The following is a 23,188-nucleotide window of genomic DNA, read 5'->3' as shown; positions in this document are numbered from 1 at the left end:
ATTTACTATTTCATTTTTCTTGCCTACACTTACTATTTTCACCCTTGTCTAGTTTCTGCGTTCAGTACTCACTAAGATGTATTCTAACCTGTCACAAAAGTCTACCTTATTGCTAAAGACAATTTGACCTTTCTATATTGTCTAACATTATTGTTGATTTCAATGCTTTAAAATTCTCTCCTTCTCTTTATTGCCCACTCCCAATAGTCTTTCTTCTTCTCTGATGGTAACAACTATTTATATGGGACTGAACTGTGTTCAGATGTGGGATGTACTGTTAATAGCTATGTAGGCAAGTGACTTAAAAATTTGTGTCTCAGATTCTTCTTCATCTGTAAAACAAACTTAATAATAATAATGAATATATTCATAGTTCTCATGAGAATTAAATGAGTTAGCCTGGGCAAAGGATTCGTGACAGTGCCTGGCAGATAGAATCAACTTACTTTTGTTTGTATCATTACTATGCCTAATGATGTCAGTTCTGAGAAGATGGTATTCTTAAGAGTTATTATTTTTCTTTAAGCTTTGTATCTACTTCCTGATTATACTTTTATCTAATTATCATCATTCACAAATGTGACCTCTCTCGTCTCTAACTTGACTCTCATATCTCTAAGTTTGCTAGAAGCTGTAGGGGTGAGGAGAAACTTGCCCTTTCTCCTGAAAGTTTGCTGAAAGATCAACTCAAAATTAAGATAAATAAGAGAAAAAGTTTAATTGTGTACATTTAAATTCTAATATTGTGTACATGGGGGAGAATCTGAACTTCACTGGAATAAAGAGCATTGTAAATGATGCTCTTTGAAAATTAAACTGGGAGACAGGTAGTGTTTAAAATAATTTGGGTCAGATCTGCTTCCATTCTTTATCACTTTTCCTGAAAAAGATTGAGATTATAGGGATAGGGAAGAAAGTCTGTTGCCCCTTTGATCTTTTAATCAGATCAGCCTGCTTTATGCAGGTAGGGGAAAGCCCCTTCTGGTACTTTTTTAATCTTGAAGGGCCTTTATTCAAAATATTCCTATTTCAAGGAGTCATATTTTGGGGTGAAATTACCTGAGCTCCTTCAATACTCTCTTCTAGATGTTGACTAGGAAATCTAATTAACATATGCTATTACACAGTTTATTCACATATTCATTTATTTACTATTGTCAAGATACCATGTTTGACCCAGAGTACTGTTGGCCAGAAACCAGCAATTTATTTGGTGTGATATTCTTGTATCTTTTTTACCTGATGCATCTGGGTACTGACCCACTATCTACTGGTGTTGAAAGATGTTGCTGATAGTATGTCTGAGAACAATCTGAATTTTTTCTTATAAGTTACTCAGGTCTTTCTCTATTTTTGTTGTTGTTGTTGTTGTCCAAAGGACTTTTTTTTAATCTTCTAAGTCCAGTAATTTTATACAGATACTTGTTGCCTATAAACCTTCTATATAAAATGTATTTCTCTATTTTCAGAGTGCCTGATTAGATGCTCATTTAGGTCAACCATAGATGTATGTCCTTCCACACTAGCTGTTCATAAGAGCTAAACGGACCATTTGAGTGCTTAATTCTAGTGTGAAGTGTTTTACCATGGGAGCAAAAGTTCAAGCTTAAAAGATAACAGTCATCAGAACTGTCCTGAATGAGAAAAGAACCATCTAGCACATCTGCTAGCTTCCCTTCAGCTTCCTAGCGTGTGATAGTCCCCAGTACCATCCTTGCTTTGCAAGTTATTTCAGCTCCTCAGTAAGGCTCGGCACAGCCATGGGTCTGTTACTTCACACGGAGTCATAAACACTTGCAACCCCAGGGGCAGAGTTAGGATCAAAATTCAAATAACAGCACATGCTTTTAGCTAAGTGGACATCAGTACCAGTGAGCCCAGTTCCTTTGGATTTGATAATTCTGCAGTAGAGGTAGCAGAGGTGAGAGTGGAGAAACATCATCATGACCCTCTCTGGGGCTCTGCAAAAGGAAGCCTTGATGCCAGTCAACAATCTGTTCACAACCTGATCCACAAAGATCTTTGGGGCCTCAACTAGGTCAGAGTCTACCTAATGCTCACCCTCAGGGAAAGGGCACCTTCCCACTTGAGGAGGAACCGCAGAGACTTCCTCAGTTACAAATTGGCATAGCATATTAAAACCTATGGAACTAAAACTATTCTTAAAGAAATATTAGATCATAAAAAAATGTATTTCTCTGGGATATAGTATGCTTTTTAAATCTGTAAGTTCAACTGTTTTATAATACTTTCAAATTTATATCTTTAATTTTCCTTGGGAAAACCGTCCAGACAGTAGCTCTGCTGTCAATCCAGAGGATCCCTCCCCTCGTCTAAAGGCACAGTGTACTGAATGGAGTTCTCAGGGGTGAGTTCAGTAACTGCAGGAACATGTTCTGTGTCCAGGTAAAGACGCAAGTCTCCATTCTGAGAGGCCGATCTCTTCCCAGAATTCGCTTGCTCTTGGCACGCAGCTCAGACTGAAGGTCGTGAAAATCTTTCCAACACCATTCAGTGCAGAACCCGGACTGGGGAGGAGTGACCAAGACTTTGACTCTCACCCGCATCTTGACGCTGTCTTCTGGGAGTATGTGGGTCTAAGAGGCCACGCTATCCACTGTGATTTCTATGCACTGATAGCACATTTCAGGTGTATTTAACCCTAAGAAAACTTGAATGAAACAGAGTGGAAATTGCTGTGTCTTTTTTAATGGCCTATTTTCAAAAGTTAGTCTTTAAATAAGCATACCTATGTGATGAGGCAGAATTTACATATACTCTGAACATGATTTTTTTAATTTTATACTTTAAAGATATTTATTTAGAATGATGAATTGATGTAATCTTGGGTAATAGAATAAAGATCTACATCATATCTTTGACAGTAGTCTTTTCTAAATTACTTTGAAGGTTGTGCTCATTTTCTTTTAGTTGTGAAAAGTTGAATTTTTCTTTTGCCTTCAATTTCGTCCTGCAGTTTGTCTATTTTAATAAATGGCCTTACATTTAAAAATTGTAAAGAAATGCATACCACCAGTTTAGCCTTTTCTGTTATTAAACTCAGATACAAATTGGCATAGCATATTAAAACCTATGGAACTAAAACTATTCTTAAAGAAATATTAGATCATAAAAAAATGTATTTCTCTGGGATACAGTATGCTTTTTAAATCTGTAAGTTCAACTGTTTTATAATACTTTCAAATTTATATCTTTAAATATATTTTTCTCTGGGAAAACTGAGTTTTCTACCTTAGGAGTTGTTATCTTTATGCAGTATTTCCTTTGACTGTCTTCCTTATTTGCAATTAAACAGTTACCTTTTTATTTTGCTTACTCTTGTTCATTTGGTGTTTTCATCTATGTCTACATAAATGGTGCCTTTATTTATATTGTGATTTTCCTATCCTTTTGACTTTTATTTGTTGAGATTATATTTTATATCCTATCTCTCCATTTCCATCCTGAGTTGTTGCATCTCTGCTTTGATAACTTTTCCTGATTTTAAAGTTATTCTGATTTGTCAAAGCATAGTATTTTTCTTCACTTACAGTTCATTTTTCTTGTTTTTTTTTTTTTTTTTTCTTCAGTGGTTTCTGGCTAATTCTTTATTATTTCTCACCTCTGAATGGGTTGAGTTTTAACAAGATGATTTTGTTGGTGGTCAGAGGCCCCAGTTCCCTGAACCCAGGGACCTGTTTTTATTACTCAGCTGAACTAGAAAATTCAACTGAGGCAAGGCAGGAATCAAAAATGAAAGTTCCTAGAAACTAGAAGTAAAACTAGAGCAGCAGAGGCAGCATAGAGAGCAAAAATAATTTCCCACAGGCTTTAGTGTAACAAAAAGAAATTTTATTTAAGCACAAAGAGGAAACTTAGAGCACTTACAAGGAGAGTTGGAAGTAAGTCCTGCTCATGAATGAGAAGAGAGAAAGAGAGAGAGAAAGAGATGCATGCAACAGCAGGGTAGAGGTATAAATACCCACTCCTCTCGGTTTAAAATTGGTTGTAAGTCTTTCACGTATCTCTGGGCACCAGCAAACATCATTGCACTTTTCTATTTGTCAGTGGTTATTGTCCTTTCCTATTGGTCACTGGCTACCTAGGTTACCTCATACCTGCATTCTTTTCTCCTTTTTATTGTTGAGAGGTGCTGAGTACTGAAGGTTCTTATGGGCCCTCCAGGCTTCCTTGTTCAGCAGACCTGGTTTTCCTCCCATCTCCCTCCAGTTCCTTCTTTCTGTGCCATCTCAGATTAAATTACAGAATAGTTATTGGAAAAGTTAATAGCACAGATAACCAAATATCAAGGATTCTCTCCAATTTAAATAGAACTTTGTTATGATGCAAAGATGTATGCATTTGGTGAACTGTTTCTCTTTTATTCCACCATCACCATCATGATTTGTAGCTACAGAGCTCCTTATGATCCAGCATTTCTTTTCCTAACAGAAAACTTTCTATGTAGCAGGAAAACAACTAACACTAGTTCCAACACTACATTTTTATTGTTTCTTATTAACATTTTATGTTTCTTAATCTCAGAATGGAGATTCTGGGTTCCCTCCCCCAAGATGTGCCATCTCCTGTGGGCAGCTCTGCACTCATGGGCTCTGTAGCTTTCTTCACTCTGATGATCTCTTCATAGCCATTTGCCTTCACCTTCTCTGCATTTGAAATAGTTTTTTATACATTATAATTTCAGTTATAAAAATCTTCCATTTCTCTTAAGATGGTAGTTCATTTTTCCTTTTTGTTCTGTGCTTTGACATGATTTTTAGGAGGAAAAGGGGACAGGGTCATTTTAGCCACTATTTAAAAATTTAAAGTGAAATAAACAGATCCAAACTAAGCTAAGAAATACTCTCTCAGAAGACAGAAAAGTGGTTCTTTACCGCACCTTCCTTTTATTAAGATTAGATTTCCAGTCAAATCCAAATTTATGTATTTTTATTCTATTAGAAAATACACAGAGAAAAAAATGTTGCAACATAGAGATGCCAGTAGTTAATTTGGGTAATGAAGAGCTGGCATTAAATAGTTTATGATACAAGTTTAATACAACTGAATTTCAAACAGTAGATACTTCATGAAATTAAGATTAGTTTTGTTTAAAGTAGTTGTTTATATGAACTGAATTATAAGTGAAGAAGTTGATTGTTTGTATATTTTCTTTTTCTTTCTTTCTCTTTCTTTTTTTTTGAGACAGAGTTTCACTATGTCACCCTCAGTAGAGTGCAGTGGCATCATCATAGCTCACATATCAACCTCAAATTCCTGGGCTCAAGTGATTCTCCTACCTCAGCCTCCCAAGTAGCTGGGACTACAGGTGTCTGCCACAATGCCTAAATTTTTTTTTTTAGAGATTGTATCTCTGTCTTACTCAGGCTGGTCTCAAACTCCTGAGCTCAGGCAATTCACCCACCTAAGCCTCCCAGAGTGCTAGAATTACAGGTATGAGCCATCACACCTGACCTATATTAATATATACTAATGGTTGTGCTGAAATGGCCGGAAAGCAGGTTTATAATTTCCTGCAAAGGTGAAGAACTTTATTTTTAGTCCAAAATATGCATTTATAAAGAGATTGTATATACAGTAATAGTTAAATGTTATTTTGACATTGACAACAATTCACTTTGAAATTTTAGTGTCACTTATGTTATAGGGAATTTTCTTTGATTCTGGCTTCACTTAGGTAGTATTTCATATACCTGTGATGAATGAAAGCCGAAAAATTATAAAATGAATACACATACTGTGTTTTGTTCTATTTATGAATTGGTGTAGAAGTGAGTCACTCTGCCTATGTTGTAACAAGATTAGCTATTCTGGGCAGGATCTATTCAAAGGAATGAAGAAAACAAAAGATAGAAGGGAGAAAATTGATAACTGATCCCTTACAAAAATAGAGCATAATAATTGGGGAAAAAAATGACTCTCTGTTTGAAAAGCAATTCTTTGGTAAGCTGTTTATTTGTTTGGATGCCATGTGATTATCTTATAAACTGTTCTTATCTAAAATGTTTCTCTTTATCAACAATAGAGGAAATTTTCTTGGCAGGGTGTTTCATACATACCATGAAATTTCAACAACAAGATCAAAGTTCAAAGGGTATCAAGGAGCATGGGACAGTTGTTCAAGGATCAGCTTTCACCATTTTCAGATTTATGGATACTTGGTAGATTCTTGGGAGAAGGCACTTAGACAAAATATACTCAAATAAATATTATCTGGGGATAAGTTGTCTCAGGAGAATAGCAACTAGTGACATGGAAACTTTACCCTCAGTGTCAATGGCTCCAATGTACCCTTAGTTGATAGGAGCTAGGAAGTCATCAGAGTACAAGTCCTGGTCAGTTTGCTAAGGGAAAGAAGGAAGGTATTCCAACCTCACTTTTTGAAAATGTTTACATTATAAATTCTAATTTAAAAATAAGTGGTTTTCAATTTCCTTTAATTCTGCTCTAATTTTGGTTATTTCTTTTCTTCTGCTGGGTTTGGGATTGCAATGTTCTTCCTTTTCCAGTTGCTTTAGATGTCCCATTAATTTGTTAACTTCCTCTCTTTCCATTCTCTTGAGGAAGGCTTACAATGCTATAAAATTACCTCTTAGGCCTGCCTTTGCAGTACCCAAAGGTTCTGGTAATTCGTGTTTTCATTATTGTTTTGTTCCAAAAATTTGGTAATTTCCTTTTTAATATCATCTATGACCCAGCTATCATTCAGCATGAGGTTATTTAGTTTCCATATTTTTGTAGGAATATGCAGATTCCTGTTGTTACTGAGTTCAACTTTTATTCCATGATGGTCTAAGAAGATGCAAGGAATAATTTCTATTCTTTTAAATTTGCTGAGGTTAGACTTGTAACCTAAGATGTGATCAATTTTGGAGTATGTTCCATGGGCTGATGAGAAGAATGCGTATTCAGTTTTGTTAGGATGAAATGTTTTGTAGATGTCTGTTAAATCCAATTGTTGAATGGTTAAGTTTAAGTCTAAAATTTCTTTGCTTAGTTTCTTATTTGAGGATCTATCCAACACTGCCAAAGGGGTGTTAAAATCTCTGACTTATGGTGCTAGAGGAAATCAAGTTGCTCATGTCTGTTAGAGTTTCTCTTATAAATTGAGGTGCATTCTGGTTGGGTGCATAAATGTTAATAATTGAAATGTCATCATGTTAAGTGTTACCCTTAACAACTATGAAGTGACCATCTTTATCTTTCCTTACTTTTGTTGGTTTAAAGCCTATTGTATCTGTGAATAAAATTACAACACCTGCTTTTCTCTGATTTCTATTTGCCTGGATTATAGATGACCATCCCTTCACCCTGAGTCTATATTTATCTTTTAAGGTAAGAGGAGATTCTTATATAAAGCATATATCTGGCCTGAGTTTTTATATCCAGTCAGCCAGCCTGTGCCTCTTTAGAGGATAATTTAAGCCACTCACATTAATTGAGAGTATTGATAAGCCTTGTAGTATTTCAAAAGTCCAGTGGACATTTTTAATCCTTTCACCCCTGTGGAAGTTGAAATCTGACAAAAAGTTTCTGAATGAGTTACTCTGGTGGTAAAGCATTGTGCTTGTCATTGTGGAGGATTGGTCTGAGAAAATCCTTGATTTAGTTATGGCAATTTTCTTCAACATGTGAATGTCATTAAAGTATTTAATTTCTCTATCATAAATGAACTCAGTTTAGCTGGATACAGGATCCTGGGTTGAAAGTTATTTTGTTTTAGAAGGTTAAAGGTCGATGACCATCCTCTTCTAGGTTGAAAAATTTCTAATATTCCTCCCCTTGTAGGTTATGGTTTTCTTATGTTTGGCTGTTTGCAGAATTTTCTCCTTCATATTAACTTTGATGAAGTTAATTATAATGTGTCTGAGAGATGCTTCATTGGGATTGAGTCATGCTGGGGTTCTGAAACTATCTGAGTTTCAGAATCTCTTGCCATGTTTGAGAAGTTCTCCTCAATTATCTCTTGGAGTAGAGCATCTGGGTTTTCAAAGCAACCTTGTTCCCTTCAGGAATTCCTATAAGGTGAATATTAGTTTTTTTTTTTTTTTTTTTTTGGAATTATCATACAGCTCTCTGAGAGAATAATCTGTTTTTGCTCTCCACTTCTTTTAGCATTTTGGAGCATTCAAAAGCTTTGTCTTCAATGTTAGAAATCCTCAATTCCTCTACTAGGTATATATCCAGGTGATCAAAAATCACTTTATAATAAAAATATTTGTACTGTTTATTGCAGCCCAATTCATAATTGCTAAGTCATGGAAGAAGCCCAAGTGCCCATTGACCCATGGATAAATTAATAAATACACCATGGAATATTATGCAGCCTTTAGAAAAATGGAGACTTTAACTCTTTTATGTTTACATGGATGGAGCTGGAATATGTTCTTCTTAGCAAAGTATGTCAAGAATGGAAGAAAAAGTATCCAATGTACTCAGCCCTACTATGAAACCAATTTATAAACACCCACACTTCCGTATGAATGCTATAACCCACTACACCCCAAGATGAAGGGGAAAAAGGAGGGGGAGAAGTGGGACGATGATGGGTGGAGGGAGGGTAATTGTGGGACCACACCTATGGTGTATTTTATAAGGGTACATGTTTAATTTACTAAGAGTAGAATATAAATGTCTTAACACAATAACTAAAAGAATGCGGTGAAGGCTATGTTAACCAGTTTCATGAAAGTATTTCAAATTGTATATTAAATCAGAACATTGTACCCTATAATTGCATTAATGTACATAGCTATGATTTAATAAAAATAAATGAATAAATAAATGGAAATTAATACACATATCAAAGAATGTATAATCATAGAAACACACAGGTAAAAACACATTCAGACATGGAGGGATAGAACTGGAAGAATGTCCACCATATATGCTTCTGAACATCAAGATTATGGATAATTTTAAATTATATATTTTTGCAAATTCCAATTTTGTAATTGTTGTACAGTGAAATATATTACTTTATGCTACAAGAAAAAAATAACGATTTTCTTATTCTGTTGGATTTTTATGTAGTTAAAAGATAATCCCAAGATTACCCATTATCTTCACTTGTTTATCTCTTTGTATTTCATATTTAATTTCTGTAAAGTGTTTAATATTATTTTAAGTTGCTGATCTAATAGTTAATCTTTCCAACATCCTTATCATTCAGAATTTATATCTTTATTTCAGCATAAAAGAAGGTTAAATTTTCATATCTCAAAAAACTTCCAATGGATTATACAAATACTTTTTAGACTGTATTCTTTTAGAAGCATTTCCTTTTTATTTTTGACATACTTTCAATCAGAGTAAATAAATGCACAATAAAAAAGTCACATGAAAACAAAGTTTTAATTGCAAAAAGCCAGCTTGGATGCCACTTTTTCATAGCTCTTATCTTGCTCCTCTGAGATAATATTCAACATATAGTATTTATTTACTCATCACATGTCTAATGAAAGGCTACTATGTACCATCCACTGTTGAAGTGGTATAAATTAGCTATGAACAAACATAAAACTCCTCACCAATATGGAGTGTAATTCTTATGGAGGAAAAGACAATAAACAAATATATAAATAAGGTATAATGTGTAATCCATTGGATAGTCATAAACTCTAACAAAAAATGCAACACAGAAAGGAATATAAAATAGGAGGAGTGAAATATTAGATTGTATGGGAAGGCTTCACCCCTCACACTGAGGGGTGACTTTTGTTGTCTAAAGGAACTGTAGGACTTAAGAGAATATCTAGAGGCAGAGGTTTCTGCACAATAAATGTGATGGTCCTGGTGGGAATGCAAATTAATACATTCCTTTTGGAAAGATATATGGAGAACACTCAGAGATCTAAAAATAGATCTGCCATTCAATCCTGTAATTCCTCTGCTGGGCATATACCCAGAAGACCAAAAATCACAACATAACAAAGATATTTGTACCAGAATGTTTATTGCAGCCCAATTCATAATAGCTAAGTCATGGAAAAAGCCCAAGTGCCCATCGATCCACGAATGGATTAATAAATTGTGGTATATGTATACCATGGAATACTATGCAGCCTTAAAGAAAGATGGAGACTTTACCTCTTTCATGTTTACATGGATGGAGCTGGAACATATTCTTCTTAGTAAAGTATCTCAAGAATGGAAGAAAAAGTACCCAATGTACTCAGCCCTACTATGAAACTAATTTGGGGCTCTCACATGAAAGCTATAACCCAGTTACAACTTAACAATAGGGGGAAGTGGGAAAGGGGGGCTGGGTAGAGGGAGGGGGATCGGTGGGATCACACCTGTGGTGCATCTTACAGGGGTATTGGCGAAACTTGGTAGATGTAGAATGTAAAGGTTTTGGCACAGTAACTGAGATAACGCCGGAAAGGCTATGTTAACCACTGTGATAAAAATGTGTCAAATGGTCTATGAAGCGAGTGTATGATGCCCCATGATCATATCAATGTATACAGTTATGATTTAATAAAAAAAATAAAAATAAATGTGATGGTCCTGAGGCAGGATTATGCCTGGTAGTTCAAAGAGTATACAATTATTTATTTATGCTCCTCCAGTACTTTTTTTTTTTTTTTTGACACGGAGTCTCAAGCTATTGCCCTTGGTAGAGTGCTGTGGCATCACAGCTTATAGCAACCTCTAACTCTGGCTCAAGAGAACCTCTTGCCTCAGTTTTACTATTTTTAGTAGAGATGGGGTCTCACTTTTGCTCAGTCTGGTTTTGAACTGGAGAGCTCAAGCAATCCCCCTGCCTCAGTCTCCCAGAGTGCTAGGATTACAGGCATGAGACACTATACCCAGCCTCCTCCAGTATTTTTATACATAGCTAATCAATACAATTTATTAATATTAGACATGTTCTCTTGAATAACTCTAATATAGGAATTATTGGCTCTCTATCACACTACTCTCTCATCTGATTTGTCCTCCCTGAACTCCTCTCCCTTGTCCCCTAGCAAAATATTAGAATATTTAATTGATTGTGCTACCTGGTTGTTAGCACCTATCTCCAGATTAAAGAAGTTTTTAGTCATTGTTTTTTCAAATATACATTCTGCCCCCCCCCTTTTTTCTTCAGCACGTGTGCTTAGTCTGTTGAGTGTTTTATGATTTCTGTAGGATTTCTTCATTCTTTCTAATTCTTTTGTCTTTTTGTTCCTTTGATTAATAACTTTAAATGTTCCATTTTCCACAGTATTGGTTATTTCTTCCACTGGGCAAAACTTGCTGTTGACTACTTCTATTGGATTTTTCAGTTCAGTCAATGCATTCTTAATGCAATATAGGATTTATAACTGGTTATTTTTTATGGTTTCTATTTCTTTTCCCATCTTCTCACTTTTTTGTGTATCATTTTCTAGAATTCGTTCATTTTTCTAATCGTATATTTTTGTGGTTAACTAAACTTCTTTGAGTATTATTATGAATTCTTTGTCAGTCATTTTATAGATCTCCATTTCTTTGTGATCCATCATACCCCAATTCTTTGTAAATCTCGTGTTTTCACATAATTGTCTGCACATTTAAGGAAACAGTTTTCTTTGGCAGGGATGTAAGTTCCCCCTGGAAGGGTCAGCTGGTGATGACCCTGGGCAAGTGAAACTTGTTGTGAGTTCTCTATAATGTAGACCACTGCCTTTGCTTTGGTGCTGGATGGGGCTACTGGCTGGATTTTGCTAACTGTTGAGACCTCCAATCAGTAGATAGAGTCCCCTTCTATTAGATAGAGCTGCTGGCTTCTAATTAGATGACTTCTGATTAGGCTGATCACAAGATGTATTGTTTTCTGGTCAGGCAGTTCATTATTTGGGATCTGCATCTGGACAAGCCTGCAGATAGGGGTCTAAAGTTAGTTGCTATTTGTGACATGAAGGGCAGGAGGCTATGCTCCTTAGAGATGTGAAATTGAGTATTGCTGTCTGGGAAGAACCGTATCTGTACTGTTAACACTTTCTCCATTATTAGCAATAAGGCCATTTTCCTTTCTTATCATTTGTATGTTCACTACACTCGTGCTTTTATTTACTTCAAGGACCTTTACTTTGGATTCACAATCTGGCTAACTCTTTGGCACAAGTGGTATGTCTATTAGCATATCTTGTCTTTAGACATACATACCTCCTCGCTAAGCCTGACCATTTGTTATTTTTTATTTAAAGTGAGAGTCATACAACTTTTCTTTTACTGGTCCATTTAGAGACTATTATAGGCCTTTTAACTGGCATACTTTCAATATTTGTGTATCTTGGGGAATAGAGAGGCCAACAAATGGATTGAGATATGCTATGGCCAGTTGATGGAGCAAGCAGAGTACACACCGTTTACTGATTAAGTTTATTGTCTAATATGGTCGTGGTTCATGGAGTCCCTCCAATAATTACAATAGCAACATCAAAAATCACTGGCAACAGGTCTTCAGAACAGATATAAAAATTTTAAAAAGAACTTTGAAATATTCTGAGAATTACCAAAATGTGAAAAGAAACATGAAGTGAGCATGGGATGTTAGAAAAGTGGCACCAAGAGATTTATTCAAAGTGGGGTTGCTACAAACCTTCAATTTGTAAAACAAACAAAAAAAGTGCAATGTCTGTGAAGCACAATAAAGCGAAGTGCAACAAAACAGTGTATTCTTATATATGTTCTAAAGTTTTTTAATCCTTATCTATATTTGTTGGCCGTAAAGAAAACCTAAGGAACTCATTATCATCATGGTCTTCAAGTACTGAGGTCCCTAGCCACTCACCTCATTTTTTGTTACCTTTCAGTTTTTCTTTGCTTATACATATATTATGTCCAGAATTTTTTTGTTAGTTGTATAAAAGAAGACTAACAAGAAATGAGGATATCCTATCTTGGTAATACTAGAAGTCCTGACATCCATATTTATTTTTTTTATTATAATTTTTATTTCAAAATATTAGGGAGTACAAGTGTTCTTGTTGCATGGATCAATTGTACAATGCTGAAGTTAAGTCTTTTAGTGTGCCCATCACCAGAGTAGTGCATATTGGATCATTAGGTAAGTTTTTATACCTCATCCCTCCCACTTCCTCTTCTTAGTTTCCAAAGGCCTTTATTCCAGTTTATTATCATGTGTACCCATTGTTCAGTTCCCACTTATTTGTGAAAACCTATAGTATTTGTTTTTTCATTCTTGAGATAGCATATTTCACGTAGGGTAATATTCTTCAGTTGCATCCAAGGTGCTGAAAATGACATTATTTCATTCCTTTGTATAGCTGAGTAGTACTCTCTGGTATGTTTGTGTGTGTGTGTGTGTGTGTGTGTGTGTGTGTGTGTGTGTGTGTGTATATATGTATCTGACGTATATATCTGATTTGCCTCATCTGTTTATCAATTGATGGGTACTTAGGTTAATTCCATGTCTTCGCAATAGTGATTTGGCCTGCTATGAACATTTGAGTGTAGGTATCTCTTTAATATAATAACTTCCTTTCCTTTGGGTAGTGCAATTGCTGGATTTAACAATTTTACTTTTAGTTCTTTGAGAAATCTCCATTGGTGTTTTCATAGAGACTTACTAACTTACAGTTCTATTAACAGCATATATCCATTCCCTGTTCAGCACTCTATACCAACAACTATACAAATTTAGGAAGAAACCATAGGACTAACTGTTGTAGACATTGGCCTAGGCAAAGAGTTTATGACTATAAAACCAAAGGTAAAGGGTGGTGCCTGTGGCTCAGTGAGTAAGGCGCCAGCCCCATATACCGAGGGTGGCAGGTTCAAACCCAGCCCCGGCTGAACTGCAACCAAAAAATAGCCGGGCGTTGTGGCGGGCGCCTGTAATCCCAGCTGCTTGGGAGGCTGAGGCAGGAGAATCGCGGAAGCCCAAGAGCTAGAGGTTGCTGTGAGTCCTGTGTACATCATGGCACTCTACTGAAGGCGGTAAGGTGAGACTCTGTCTCTACAAAAAAAAAAAAAAAAGGGTAAATACAAAAATAAATAAATGAGATTTAATTAAATTAAAAAGCTTCTGCACAGCAAAGGAAATAATCAAGAGCAGATATATATCATCGTACAGAATGGAAGAATAGAAGTGTTCCCTTTTCTCCACATCCACACTAACATCTCCGGTCTTGGGATTTTGTGATATGGGCTAATCTTACTGGAGTTAGATGATATCTCAAAGTAGTTTTGATTTGAATTTTTCTGATGATTAGGATGATGAGCATTTTTCATATGTCTGTAGGCCGTGTGCCTGTCTTCAGAGAAGTTTCCCTTCAAGTCCCTTGCCCAGCCTGCGATGGGATCACTTGTTCTTTTCTTGCTTATACGAATGCAAATCAAAACTACTTTGAGATATCATCTAACTCCAATAAGATTAGCCCATAACACAAAATCCCAAGACCAGAGATGTTGGCATGGATGTGGAGAAAAGGGAACACTTCTACACTGCTGGGGGGAATGCAAATTAATACGTTCCTTTTGGAAAGATGTTTGAAGAACACTTAGAGATCTGAAAATAGATCTGCCATTCAATCCCATAATTCCTCTACTAGGTATATACCCAGAAGACCAAAAATCACATTATAACAAAGATATTTGTACCAGAATGTTTATTGCAGCCCAATTCATAATTGCTAAGTCATGGAAAAAGCCCAAGTGCCTATCGATCCATGAATGGATTAATAAATTATGGTATATGTACACCTTGAAATATTATGCATTCTTAAAGAAAGATGGAGACTTTACCTCTTTCATGTTTACATGGATGGAGCTGGAACATATTCTTCTTAGTAAAGTATCTCAAGAATGGAAGAAAAAGTATCCAACGTACTCAGCCCTACTATGAAACTCATTTATGTCTTTCATATGAAAGCTATAACCCAGTTATAACCTAAGAATATGGGGAAGGGGGAGAGAGAGGGGAGGGAGGATGGGCAGAGGGAGGGTGATTGGTGGGATTACACCTGCGGTGCATCTTACAAGTGTACATGTGCAACTTAGTAAATTTAGAATATAAATGTCTTAACACAATAACTAAGAAAATGCCAGGAAGGCTATGTTAACCAGTGTGATGAAAATGTGTCAAACAATCTATAAAACCAGTGTATGGTGCCCCATGATCGCATTAATGTACACAGCTATGATTTAATAAAAAAAAAAAAGAATAGGAGAATATATTTATAAACTACATCCAACAAAGGGGTTGTATCTAGGAGCTACGAAGAACTCAAATCAACAAGAGAGGGAAAAAAAAAACAATATCACCATTAAAATGTGAGCAAAATACATAAAGTTTTGGGGTTTTAGTTTTTCAGAAGAAGATATACAAATGGCCATGACATTGTATGACAAGAAAAAAAGCTCAGCATCACTAGTTGTCAAGGAAATGCACATTAAAACCACAGTGAGATACCATCTTACCCCATCAGAATGGCCTTTATGTTTATTTTAGATTATTTTGCCATGCAGTAAACATTTAATGTTGAATTACATCATCAATACACTCAACCAGCTATCCTTACATCCATGTATTCATTTATTCTTCATTCATACTATTCTTTTATCCAAAATACCTTCAGTGTGTGTTCATTAGGTGTGAGGAACTATTCTGGATGCCCCTGAGCCATGAGATGGGAAACAGTGAAACAATGACCTCCAAGACTAATCAACTCCTAAACAAGTCCACACTTTATTGTAGAAGGCATCATAGAAAAAATGAATTATTTTCCATACAGGAGAAAAGAACTTAAATCATTACTGATTTTGTTTATATGTATAATATTTGTTTATTATGAACAATATACATTTCTTGAAAGGGAAGATTACCTGTAAATTGTAAACATGTGGTGTAAAGGATTGATGTGAAAGGTCTGAAGGCCTCTTCACTATCCATGGTGTTGGTGTTTATGCAAATGCATTTAAGTTTTCTCTTAGCATCAGGATGTCAACAGCTCTTGAAAGCGTACTTTTCAGTTCTCTGAAAACTCTGAAACACTGGGCATTATTATATTCAGTATTATAATCCACAAACATTGGTCACAAGGTGACTTGTTTACAGTTAATGTGGAGTAATATTTCTTTATTTTCACCAGAAGATTTTCTGTTTTAGCTCTGGTGTTTTCCAAAGCATGGAGCACAGAAGGATCCCCTAGCTTACTGTACATACTCCAATGACAGCTGCCACTAGTAAAAGACAATTACAAACTCTCAGGGCAGATGTACAAGGCTAACCAGAGTGTCCTAAATTGTATGTGTGAATTGCCCAGGGCCCCTGGCTATGTCTGCAGCAGAGCTAAAAATAAAACTTCTGACTCTTCCCATACAACTGCTTTGCCTTTTTAAATCAAAGTCTCAATTGCTTGTTCTTTTACTATCCTGGGAGTCTCCCTTTGCTATTCTTTTCAGCTGTCTCCTCTAACCTTCTTTGCAGGCTCAGTAACACCTCTTTTTTTCTGACCCTATTAACAGGTGGCAGCAAAGATATGATATGCATTATGATGCCACAGAAATAGATGTCTTAATTTGGTACCACTCCTCTCATTATTCTGTTAACATAAGTGTGTGCACACATACATACTTTTTCTCTGTTCTTTTATTTGTGTTATGCAGAAATATTATCCTTGTGTTCTGAGGCTAAAGTTCTCTAAAGGTAATCCTTAAAATATTCTATGGCAAAAAAAGTTCACTTACTATAGCTTCTTTTAGAGATTAACAGTGGACATTAGTAGTATTAAAAAAATACTATTGGTACTGTTAAAGAAAACTTACTTTGATTAACTCTGTTTAAGACTTATTGAAGAAAAAATTTTATAATACTTTATAAAATTGTGTTTTATTAAAGTATCATTTATACACAGTATAGTGCATTGATCTCAAGTTGATGGCTTGTCTGGCTTTGACAAATTCAAACCTCTTGTAATCTCCTCTCCCCACCAAGATATAAAACATTTCATCACTGAAAAATTTCCCTTGTGTCTCTTTCCAGTCACTCTGTAAGTTCTGATGAATCCATGAATTCTTACCTTTTTCGGATTATTCTTACCTTTACCTGATTATTCTTAGCTTTTTCTTATAAAGAGAATCATACAAATACACTCTTCTGTGTCTAGCTTCTTTGTCTGTCATACTGCTTTTAAGATTATTATGTTGTTGCACGCTTCAGTAGTTTAATCATTTCTGTTTCTCAATAGCATTTCATTGTATATCTTAGTTTATTATTTTTCTCTTCATGGACATTTTATTGTTTTACTATGAATAGATATGTTTATGAGTATTATACAAACTTTCTACAGACATAGGTTTTCCTTTATTTTGCATGAAACAGGGTGGATTTTGATGAATCATAGGATAAATATATACTTAACTTTCTACACAACCACACATAGGTTATTCAAATTGGTTTTACCTGTACCATTTTACACCCCCACAGAAGCATATGAGGATTACTGACCATAAAGAATTTTTGTCAAACACATGGTAACAGCCTGAGATATATATATTGTGAAATACTAACATAGATATTATAGAAATGAGAGTTGTCAAAAGAAATGAGAAATATATTAGCCTACTCTTTTAGGAGTCAGATTCAGAGGAATCTAGCCATATGTTTTGAGTTTGTTTGTGACTCAAATGTTTTCTTGAGGTATAACTGAATGCTCTCTAGTGACTGAGAGATTTGTTCATGTTTCTATAGTGTGCCCAGATAATTTCTCTGCAAAATGTTTACTAATTACGAAATCTAGTACAATTTGTTTCTGTATAGTAGAATTAGTAGTTATTCCAGAAATTCATAATTCACTTCTGTACTGAAATAACAAGTATTGAATGACAATGAGAGATTAGATATTGACAATAAGGACTTTATTTATTCTATAGATTGGTACTCCTAGGTTTTCTTACAAAAATCTTGAGTTTTGTAAATATCATTTGAATCTCAAATATCTGTAGTAGAGCTTGTCTAATATTTCAGGCAGTTCTGCTGAAACATTTTAAAAATGTGTCATGTGGAAGGTTATTTTTTTCACAATAAATAAACGTTTTTGTGTGTTTAATGAGATAATGTCATTTTATCCAGGAAAAAGATACAGGTGGATTGAAGAAGGGTCCACTGAATTTTGAGAGAGATTTAGCAGAAGGAATGAAAATATGATGACTCTTAACTATTGACTCACTCATATCCACTCTGTTCAACTCTTGTAATCTTCTAAACATTTTGTGATTTTTTTTCTATTAATATTATGATAGAGAAGAACCTTAAGAAAATTTAGTAAAAGATTTCATTTGATGCTTACATTTCATCTGAAGCATCTTCTCCTCTTGTTGTTTACCTTCAACATTTGAAGGGTTTGTTTCACAGGACATGGAGAAGGTATAGAGAACATATATTTATGAACTGAAAATGAGTTTTATTATTTTTTCTCACATCAGTCATGCTTTCTTTTTTATTCTAAGACAGAAGAGAACATGAAGAGTATGTCTGATCACAGAAGGTCTACCTTCTTCCTGTGACTAAGGCTCTTAAGGAGGAGGAAGCCATTCGATGCCTGTCAAGTGGAAGGCACAGATTAAATCAGCTAGAAAACACCGGGGGTTTGTCCCTAAAAACCACAATGCCATAACCACCGGAAGTGCCTTCTTTTATCACATTAACTTTAGATTTCTCAGTCTCTTTTCATCAACACAGTTGACTATAGCCATCTCTCCAATTACCTGATAGTGCATCAGACTATTAATTGCTATGATTCTTATTACTTGAATTTTTTATTGTGAAGTATTTTCATGTTAGAGAGAACAAATGTTTATGTGACAAATCACGATTTCAATCTATTCTCACCAGCCCAAACTAATAATATTTCAAACAAATGCATTTTCTTTTTTTAACTAAGTCTTGTTTTAAAGAAAAGTGATGTAGGTGTCAGGGAGTAGGAGGCTATCTGATGAAAGTCAACTGAGGAGTCCTCCCAAAGTGTTTCTGTTAATCAAAATCAGAAGTTCCTTTCTTTAAATACAGCAACCATTCATAGCTAATATGATTATGAATATCTTACTATTCTATAAACATTTAAATTGTTTTGAAAGGAATAGAAGGGTAACAAAAGATAAGTCATAAACAAAAACCAGAGGTTACAGTTAACAGTTTGGCTCTGATTGAACTTGGCTGTGGACTGTGGTGGACTGGTGTCCCTAGGTGATTGTGGCAGGCAGAATTCTAAGATGCCCTGTAAGAGTCTAAGCCCTTCTGGTACACGTGTTTATTTCCTTCTGGTGTTAAGGTTACGCAGTATGGCAGAATTCACTTTACAAAAAGGAGATTTTTATCACCACAGTCAAGGTAGAGGTGTATGCTTATGTCCAAAATCATCAAACTGTAGACATTAACTGTATACAGTTATTTATATATCATTCACATACCTATCTCAATAAAGTTATTTTTTAAAAAAAGAGAAAAAAAGAAAGAGAGATTATCTAGATGAAACTGATCACTGAAGCCTTTAAAATTATAAAGCAAAGCATTTTGTCCAGCTGGTCACAGAAAAGGAAGTCCTAGAGACATTCTCTGGTTGGCCAGGAAATAAGCAAACCTTCATACTGTGAGTGGTCTTTGAAGGCCACATGGCAAGGAACTGCAGGCAGTCTCTAGGAGCTGAGAGTGGTCCCCAGTTAACAGCTAGCAGGACAATTGGGACCTCCATCCTAAAATTGCAAGGAAACAGACTTTGCCAACAGCCAGTGAGCTTGGAAGAGGACTGACTCCAAGCCCCAGATGGCAGCCCCACATGATTCCTTGATTTCAGCTCTGTGAGACCCTAAGCAGAGAATCCAGTCACCATGCCCAGACTTCTGACCCAAGAAGCTGTGAGAAATAAATTTGTTATTTTAAGCAGCTAATAGAAAACAGATTTAGTAAGGCAATCATGATGAGTTATTTTATTAATCAAAATGATTATTTAAGGAAGAACATTACGATAAATAATATAGATAACATTTAAAGTATTCAAAAGTAAATACATAAAAGTTTATTAATTTCTTGATTTTTTTATGGTAAGACAAATGGATTCTGCAACTGAAACAACAATAGTCTTTTTATGTAAATAAGACTTACCATACTTGCGTATTTTCTTGTTTAGAATTATTTTTTTTTTCAACAAGACCTCAAAGGTAGTGGTGTAATAATCTGCTTTTAGAATCATTTCAAATGTTGTGATCTCCATTCCCATCTCTTCATTTGTTTAGATCACACCTAGTTCCACAGAAATCACTTAAAGATTTGTCTTTATATTTCAAATGCATTTGATTTAATTTTTATCAACCCAACAGCATTTTCTCCACTATTATTTTAGCATTTTATATAATATTTAATTAAAGTAGTTATTTTAAGTAATATGTGTATATAAACCTGCCATAAGCAAGTTTGGGAACAAACATTATGACTTAGTGGAAGACATTTATGTAGTTAACTTAGTAAAAATACACATGCATGGGCATCCTGACCTGTTGGCCATAATGTTCAATGTACTGTGGCTCTCAGTAGAAAGATACTATGGAGAAATTGGTGGATGTTACTCAGACTATCTGACAAGTAAATAAAGTAGAAGTAGGTTATGAGATTGTCTATTAAATGCTAATATACACATAATTACTGATAACATTTTTTATTGCTTTACGAAGATTCCTTAAAATCGGAGCTTAATAACATTAGCTCCCAAGAACTCGGCTACCAGATGCTCCAGATCATCTAAATATGGATGCCAAACTACTTTGTTAATATAAAACTAATTAACTCCTTGAGGGTCAAGTGAATATTCATTTACACATGTTCTCATCTCAACCATAGGCAGGCACAAAAGTGAATCAGATCCTCTGGCGCTGTGGTTTTAGGGAAGTTATTCAATTATTCCAAACTCTGTTTGTTCTTCTCTAAAGTGGAGTTACAGAATTCCCCAGGGATGCTGCAGGGTGAGTGAGGTAACCTGTGAGTGAGGTAACCTGTGAAGGTAACCTTGTATCAGGTGCTGAGCAAATGTCTGTCCTTCCCTGTTTGGGTTTCTGTGCCTCGGTAGCATTATCTCATCACTAGTATTTGATGGTGAGGCTATAGACATCTGTAATTCCACTTCTTCCCCACTTTAAGGTATAGCAATTTTCTGGGTGTACACAAAAACCTAATTATGAGTACCATTTTCTTCTAAGAATTGAGATATAATCCTTAGACTTACTATCAGCAAATCTACAACACTGTTCATTTTGTTGTAAAATTGCACATGATTATTAATACAAATTCCTAACGTTCAAACATGACAAAATTCCACATTGAGAAAAAGTTACCATTTATCTCTCTATCCTAACCAGTAAATATTTCCGTGTGTCTTGTTGCCATTCTCGATCCCTTATAAAATTACATTTCTTGGTTTTCTTGAAAATATAAAACATTTTTTCTCCTCACTTTCCTTTTTTTTTCCCCCCTCACTTTCCATTTGTCCTATGGAAAAAAAAAAAAGAAAGAAAACTATAGATGAGCTGACGTTACTGCTGTCGCTACTAGCAGTCAGTGATGTGCTTTCAACACCCCTGCTTCCAGACCTCCCCTGCCACTCTGCCTGCCAGGTTTAGAGCAAACACATCTAGAGTGAATTTATATGTGAGATGCAGAACAGAGCTGGTACCAACAGAAAAGCTTGCTCCCTGCTGACACTGATTTGAAATCTCTGACAGACCATTTGTTTCCTCTTAAGAATAGAGCATACGCGGTGGTGTTGGATGGAGCTAGTTGCAGGCACAGTGAGGCAAGCTAACGTCTGTCTCTCTCCTTTCCTCACCAAATGGCGTGCAGGGAGGAAATTGAAACTACAATGAAGATATTCAAGAACTGAGACAATTGGCAATTTTCAGAAGGTAGAAAAGATGACGTGTGTGAGGCAAAGTAAAAAAAACAAAACGAAGTCAAGGAAGAAGGGGAAATGGATTAAAAGATAAAGAATAAAAGTAGCAGAATCACAAAATCAGTTTTGAAAACTTCCTGTTTATGGGTGTGTGGGAACTGACTTAGCCTCTTGAAATTCCATAGGAAGGCTAAAGATCCCGGGTCACACCTGCTGCCGTGCATGGGTTCATGTTTTATGTTGGTGTAACCTCTAGGGCATGCTGCAGAGACCTCATTTCTATATAAAAGAAACATAAATACACTCCTACCCCCGTAACAAACCCCCCCAACCCAGACCTTTTATCTGTGAGCTTCAGGCATTTGTGTTGGCACCTGTTAGGCCAGCTGTAATAGCTAAACAGTTATGTCTTTACTAATTAAAGAGGAACAAATTGAGCACAAATTCAAAGTTTCATAATTTAAGGCTTGAGATATTAATTATGTTTCACTTTTTTGTTCACTAAAAATATGTTTTGCCTGTCCACCACATGCTATTTTCTATTCTTAGAAAAACAGTAGGGAGCAAAGCACACAGACCTCACCCAGCTCCAGGTCTAGTTGGGAGAAAGAGGCAATGCAAAATTTCAAACTGAATACAACGTATACATGGGGCTAAAGAGCCTCATAGTAGAACGTAATTACTACTTTATATAGCCTAGTCAAGAATGGCCCAACCTGTTAAATAAGACTGAGCATGTAACTAAAGGGAGCAAGGCATCAAAACAGCTCGGGAAAGAGAATCTCCAGACTGAAGCCTCAGTGAGTGCACAGGTGTGTGTTCAGTGTGGTTTAGAAACTGTAATGAAGACAATGTGGGAAAAAGCGTGGGAGAGATGAAGGCTAGGGGTGAAGGGAAGGAGGTAGCAAATCATCTGCAATCATGTGGACTAGAGTAAGGAATACACTTTTTTTTTTTTTAACTTTTATGAGTGGCATAGAAAGTCATTGAAAAGTTTTGGCAAAGCACCATGAGTGAATGTAGATGTTTACAGACCATTTTAGCTACTTCTTGGGCATAGAAGTTGAATCGTGCTCCTATAACCTGTGGGATGCAGCAGAACTCACTCCCATCAGTGAGGGAAACAAAGATCCAGCTATCTTTTACAGTGTTTTAAAACAGTAAGTGGATGGATATTAAACTGATGAAAGGCAACAATTTTCACTGTCCTTATAATAAAAATATTTTTTCCCCGTAGTGAAAGGCAAAGGTGCTTCACTATGAAATTAAGCTTCAAAAAGGATATTCCTGGACAC

General features: G+C 35.5%; 1 pseudogene; it reads right to left on the bottom strand.

The window, feature by feature from the left end:
- Window positions 1-1,440: 1,440 nt before the first annotated feature.
- Window positions 1,441-23,188, bottom strand: part of LOC128567444 (suppressor of cytokine signaling 6-like) — a 129,289-nt pseudogene continuing 107,541 nt past the window's right edge.

The sequence above is a fragment of the Nycticebus coucang genome, chromosome 16, assembly GCF_027406575.1.
Source record: "Nycticebus coucang isolate mNycCou1 chromosome 16, mNycCou1.pri, whole genome shotgun sequence".
NCBI lineage: Eukaryota > Metazoa > Chordata > Mammalia > Primates > Lorisidae > Nycticebus > Nycticebus coucang.
Note: the sequence above shows the minus strand (reverse complement) of the source record. Positions and strands in the feature narration are given on the sequence as shown.